Source organism: Penaeus monodon, chromosome 6 (assembly GCF_015228065.2).
Source record: "Penaeus monodon isolate SGIC_2016 chromosome 6, NSTDA_Pmon_1, whole genome shotgun sequence".
NCBI lineage: Eukaryota > Metazoa > Arthropoda > Malacostraca > Decapoda > Penaeidae > Penaeus > Penaeus monodon.
The window spans coordinates 52,429,926-52,437,425 of record NC_051391.1 but is presented as its reverse complement, the minus strand read 5'-3'; the positions used below and the strand labels follow the sequence as shown (position 1 = coordinate 52,437,425).

General features: G+C 30.2%; 1 protein-coding gene across 1 annotated transcript in view; it reads left to right on the top strand.

Moving 5' to 3' along the window:
• The first annotated feature begins 6,615 nt into the window (after positions 1-6,615).
• The window catches only part of LOC119574633 (probable caffeoyl-CoA O-methyltransferase 2), an 8,081-nt gene continuing 7,196 nt past the window's right edge, over positions 6,616-7,500 (top strand). Inside the window, exon 1 of the mRNA XM_037922005.1 lies at positions 6,616-6,651. The gene's annotated coding sequence lies outside the window, so the exon portion shown is untranslated. The remainder of the gene's footprint in view (positions 6,652-7,500) is intronic.

The window sequence follows — 7,500 nt, the reverse complement described above, 5'->3', positions numbered from 1 at the left end:
ATATGTATATATATAAAATGCAGGAGTAGGGAGGCCTATTTTCACTTCCTGCATATATATATATATAATATATAATATAAAAATTATATATATATATAATATATATATTATATATATATACAACTAACACCACACACACCACACAAAACACACACACACACACACCCCCACACACACACACACACAAAAATATATATATATTATATATTTTATATATATTTTAATATTTGCGTGTGTGTATGTATAAATACCCCCCCCCACAACCCCAAGCCCACATATACACATACACTACATACATATGTATACATATATACAAAATTTAAAACACTAACCAAACACCCCAAAATATTTTATTTAAAAAAACAAAAAAAAAACAAAACACCAAAAAAAAAACAAAAACATATATATATTATATAAATAAAATTTTTGTTTATATATATATATATATATATATATATTATATATGAACGCCACAAAGTGAGATCGTAAAACTTGTATAGATACTTCTACTTAACTTAATTTTTTATTATAAATATATGGGTGATTCAGGCATTAAAGGATTTTTTCTTCTACTAGTAACTTTTTCCTAATGCATTTAAGTTGAAATAAGCTCGATGTGATGCTAATGAGCGTTGATTTTTGCATGAAAATTTTTGAACTATAAAGAAAATAATGCTTAAAACAATCGATAAAGAAAAAATAATTTAAACAGAATCAGCACTCTTAATCTTCATTACTACCGTACCAACTATAGCCCCGCAGGACCAACAGACATACTATTGCGGAAGTACATATCGCTCTGCAAATTTTTTGTTGAAATGACCCATAAACAGCTTGTAGTAAAAACAAGCAGTAAAAACGATGATATATATATATTTTACATATATAATACCACAGGTAGATCCAATGACGAAGCCAGGTAAAAAAATTAATCATATAGAGGTAGATGTGTTGTCTTGTTGATCACTAGTGCGCTTGTTATTATATAGAGACGTGGCTAAACCGTCCACCTCGGTTGACGGTGGTATAGGTCCCTTCAACCCAGGAAGAGGTCTCTTGGCTAAACAGTATTTCTACCGCCGTGTTTAGTCCGTTACAGGCGTGTTGATTTCAAAGTAGCCAAAATGTATATAAATCCGTGATTACTCCGCTAAGGTCATTAGCAGAAGACAAAACTAATGGGAATATTTATACAATTTTAAAGTATGTCTTGTTTTGAGAGTACTTATCTACAATGGACTGAGGACTTAAAAGTGTTTTTACAACATAACTATGCAAATAACCAAAGATAACAAAAAATCGTGACTTAGCGATTTTCAGGGGAAACTATGATATAACTACATTTTATGGCGACTACGATATTACTAGAGATGTGCATGTATCATACACAGCACACATGTACCCATGCTGTATCTAAATATATGTTTATATATATATATATATATATATGTGTGTGTGTGTGTATGTGTGTGTGTTTGTGTGTGTGTGTGTGTGATTTATATAATATTACATTATATAATATGCACACACCACTAATATATTATATATATATATATATATATATATATATTATATATATATATATAATATATATATATATAATTATAATAAATACATAATATAATATATATTATATATATATATATTATATATATATATATATTATATATTACATCATACTATATATGTATACATAACACTATCTAATATATATAAATATACTATTATATATATATATATATATATATACACACAGACACACACCACACACACATATATATATGTATACTACTGTAATAACCATTTCACATATGGTCCATTTCAACACACACCAAATCTCTCGCAGGGAAGCCCACTAAGGAATCTTAAGTGTTTACCATAACTTCCCATAACCCATAAGTGCTTCCTTGAAACCACTTGTAGCAAACATTATTAACCTATAAATACATATTTAATACAGTAACACTAGCCTCTACATCCCAAACCTTTGCTAGACCACGACGGAACGCAAAATCAGCAAACCTTCCGCTTTGCGCCCGTCGCCCCGTGTACAGGATCCATCCTTTCCTTTCATACTTCCTAGTACATCGCAACCCATGGGTTTCCTAGTTCATTCTGTATAAAAGAGGGTTACCGCGAGCGACATTTCAGACAGCCTACAGCCGCTGACCGGAGCGAACCTCTGTCCGTCATTTGGGGCCATTCTCTCTACAGTTAAAACGGCCACAAGAGAACGAACAGTCTGTTTCACTTTTGCCGCTACCAGGATTTCCACATCGTGCCAGACGCGACTTGGTCTACACTCTACCGCTCATCGGCCTCCGTTACACATCACAACACACATACACACATTCACTTTCATGCTATATATATATATATATATATATATATTATATATAATAGTATATATATATAATATATATATATTATAATATATATGATTACATATATAATATAATATATTATACATTACAACACAATAACACAACACACAACACACACCACTATATATATATATATTATATATATATAATATATATATTATATATATATATATATATATATTATATATATGCGTGTGTTTTGTATAAATACCCTCCCCCCCACACACACACCAAGAACCATATACACATACACATACATACATATTATAAATATATACCCTCAAAAACCTATATATGTAAATATACATATATACCCAAATATGTTGTGTGATGTTTCAAATCGCCTCTCTCGCTCTGCCGGGTCATAAATATGTTACATTATGTAACATGAATATGATATATATTTAAATATATTTATATATAGATATAATATTAATATTATATATAATATTATATATACATTATGTTACATGCATCATATTATATAATATATATATATATATAATATATACATTTTATATATATATATTTATATACTATTATATATATATAATATGCGCACACACAAAGTGTTTGGAAAAAGGGGCTCCGTGAGACGTAAACTGTATAGATATCTTCTACTAGCTTATTTTTATTAAAATATATTGGTGATGTCAGGCATTCAAATTATTTCTTTTACTAGTAACTTTTTCCTAAGCATTTATAGTGAATAAAGCTCGACTGTGATGCAAATGAGCGTTGACTTTGCATGAAAAATTTTTGAACTAGTAAAAGAAAATAATGCTTACCAACAATCGATAAGGAAAAAAAAATTTAAACAGAATCAGAAACTCTTAATCTTCATTACTACCGTACCAACTATAGCTGCAGGACCAACAGACATACGTATTGCGGAAGTACATATCGCTCTGCAATTTGTTGTTGAAATGAAACCCCCTAACACAGCTTGTATAATACAAGCATAAAAACGATGATATATATATTTTACATATATAAAACCACGGTAGATCCAATGACGAAGCCGATATAAAATTAATCATGTAGAGATAGATGTGTTGTCTTGTTGATCACTAGTGCGTTTGTTGTTATATAGGAGACGTGGCTAAACCGTCCATCTCGGTTGACGGTGGTATAGGTCCCTTAAACCCAGGGAAAAGGTCTCTTGGCTAAACAGTATTTCTACCGCCGTGTTTAGTCCGTTACAGGTGTGTTGATTTCAAAGTAGCCAAAATGTATATAAAATCCGTGATTTAGCTCGCTAAGGTTCATTAGGGGAAGACAAACTAATAACAAAACTAATAGAATATTTATACAATTTTAATGTATATACACTAATTCCCATTCTAGCATAAGCATAACATAAATAATGAAGTAAAGAGGTGAAGAATTTCTAGTTTTGTTTTTGAGAGTACTATATACAATGACTGGGACTTAAAATTATTTTTACAACATAACTATGCAAAAAAAAAAAAAAAAAGAAAAAAAAATCGTGACTTAGCGATATTTCAGGGGAAACTATGATATAACTACATTTTAGGGGCGACTAAAATATTACAGGGTCATGTATCATACACAGAACACACTGTACTCATGCTGTATCTACATTATATATATATATAAAATAATATAATATATATATATATTTTAATATATATATATATATGTGTTGTGTGTGTGTGTGTGTTGTGTGGTGTGTGTGTGTGTGTGTGTGTGTGTGTGTGTGTGTGTGTGTGGGTGTGTAATACCCACATGTTTTTAAATATACTTTACAACCCAACACACAGCATAACACACACATATATATGTATATATATTTTTATATATACATATAAATATATATATATATATATATTATATAAAATATATATATTACACGCACACACACACATACAATATTACATAAACATTTTTATACATACATACAAAACACAAAACACCACAAACACACACACACCACACACCACACACACAACACACACAATCATAAAACACACACACCACACACACAGACACCACACACACACACACACACAATTTTATATATATATATATAATTAAAATTATATATATATTTTGGGTTATATAAACATAGACACACATATTATGTATCTTATACATAGATGCATACACACCACCACACACACAAAACACACACACACTCACACAACACACACACACACACACACACACACACACCACATATATATATATATAATATATATATATAATAAATATATATATATATATATTTATATATATTTTATATATATTATATATATATATATATATGTGTGTTGTGTGTGTGGGGTGTGTGTGTGTGTGTGTGTGCATGGCGTGTGTGTGTAAGCGTGTGTTCAAACATATATACAGAAAGATTGAAATAAATTTTCCCAAACAATATAAAAAGAAATTGAACGCATTATTTTTTAACTCAAGATTTTCAACTTTTTTTTCTGCATATTACAAGCTGTTTCCCTTCATAAATAAATAAACAAATATATGTGAGTATATTTATATAATATTAATATATATATATATATATATATAAAATATATATATGTGTGTGTGTGTGTGTGTGTGTGTGTGTGTGTGGGGTTTTTGTGTGTGTGTGTTGTGTGTGTGGTGTGTGTGTGTAGTATTTTTGTATTATATATATGTATATATATAAAATATATGTAAAAGTAACAAAATAACATACATATATTTTATATATATGATATATATATATATATATATTATATATAAATAAATAAATAAATAAATATATAATATATATAATAAATAAATATATAATATATATAATAAATATATATATATATATTATATATGTGGTGTGGTGTGTGTGGTGTGTGTGTGTGTGTGTGTGTGTGTGTTGGTGTGTATGTGTGTTTTGTGTGTGTGTGTGTGTGTGTGTGTGTGTGTGTTTGTGTGTGTGTTTTGTTTGTTGTGTCTGTGTGTGTGGGGTGAAATACTTGTATATAAAATACACATACACACACAGAAATACACACGCACATATATAGATAGGTTTATAAAATGTGAGTGGATGTATTATTGTTTTGTAACACGGCCTTTTTTGATTAACGATGACTGTTAAATGAAATTGATTTTTTTTAGGTGACAATTGAGTACTTTTAAAGTGTTAAAAATCGCACTTGAACAAAAATGTATGTTGCAATGTATATATTCTTAAATGTCAGTGTCATAACGTCTGGGATAAGTGTACCCACAAAGGTGCAATTAAATAATGATTCTGTGCTGAATGATGGGCACTTATCCAAATACTCGAAAAGACTCACGGGTACAAAAAACATCTGGTGATTATGTTGAGAGCCCTTTTCCCCGCATTGTGACACAGTCTTAAAAAGTTGATGTAGTGTGTGACCAATACTACTCATTGCAATTCAAGGTGCATATGATTCTATAATATGAAATTGTTATATATGTTCTGGTTGTTTTGAGGAAAAGAAGCATTTACCTGAATTTTGTTGACTTTGACCTTGAAAATTGAAGTTCAGGGTGCCATTTATCCACACCCTTTTCTACCTCTATAACTGGTTAATCTGTGATGGATATCTCTTTTTAACAGGTAATACCCTCAACATATAAAAAAATCAACTTTGACCTGTCGATTAAAGATTAATAAGAAAAGGTTAGTTTACGAAATGTTGTTAACTGGTATCTTAAGGAGCTAAGAATGAGAACGCATGGGAAGGCACACCACTATCACAGCTTCGCATACAATCTCAACATCAGTTGCCAACTGTTACTAAGTTTCTGTGCTTTTGTTATTTGTAGAAATACATTCATGATGATCTTGGCAAATATATCATATTACTGTGATTTAGATGCATATTATGAAATATTTTAAGAACATCAACAGCCTTGAATAACTGTAGTAATAAAGTCAATATTTGTTTATATTCAAAGGCAGCATTCTTCGGAAAGGAAGCTGAAGTTCCAGCCAACATGCGAACGTGACCACGGTTCATGTTTGGGAGCTGAGAACAGATATTACAAGGCAAATTTTACAAAATCATATTACTCTCAACTACTACTCAATGTTACTATATGAATTCAGCTAGAGAAGTGTAGTTATATTATATGGCTATCAACAAGATCTGGCAACAGCACTTGAATATACAGTTATTGCATAAATAAATAATGTTAAAGTACGCGATGTAAACCGAAAATGGGTGTTATCTTCCCTGAGACATCACAATATACTTTCGTGTCATTGTCAGGCTTGGACGCTGCTACTTGACAGGTGAGTTATTCGTATGTATTCCGGAATGTACATATTTTATTGCAGAAATTTATTTACTTGTACAGAAGGTGTATACGCGTAAACGTAGCAGTTTATGCCAGGTTGGTAAATAAGAGAAATGCACACTAGAGTTTTTTCTTGTGATTGAATACAGTGTAAAGAGTTCATCATCATATCTGTGTCCAAGCTATTTCAAGTATACAAAATATATTTCAAAACAATTTTGGCCTAAAAAACTATATTTTCCAGATACAAATTTCGCGACTATATATATATATATATATATATATTATATATATATATATATATATATATATATATATGCATACATACACACACACACACACACACACACACACACACCCCACACCACACACACACACACACACATGTGTTTTTGTGTGTGTGTGTGTGTGTGTGTGTGTGTGTGTTGTTTTGGTGTGTGTGTGTGTGTGTGTGTGTGTGTGTATTTTAACTAAACACAATTTGAGCTAAAACAAAACAAATATCGCCCCTATCCAACGTTTCGCCCTAACTTTATGAATGTTAAGAAGTATTATGGAGCCATACACATATTCCCCAGCTCATGTCACAACAGAACACGTCAGTTTATATAACTGAACAATTAATTTCACCAATATCTGTTACATTTTAGATAATTTATACTGATTATGACGGTGTTGTGTTTGATATTGAAAATATTATGCAGGGGAACTGGTAGGTACATGTGTAATAATCAATCCAGAGAAAATACAGTTGTAATTATAGAATCTGACGACATGAAGGTGAAATGTTACTGTTATTATATAAAAAATCAAATGTTTTTACTTCCGAAATGATTATTGCTAC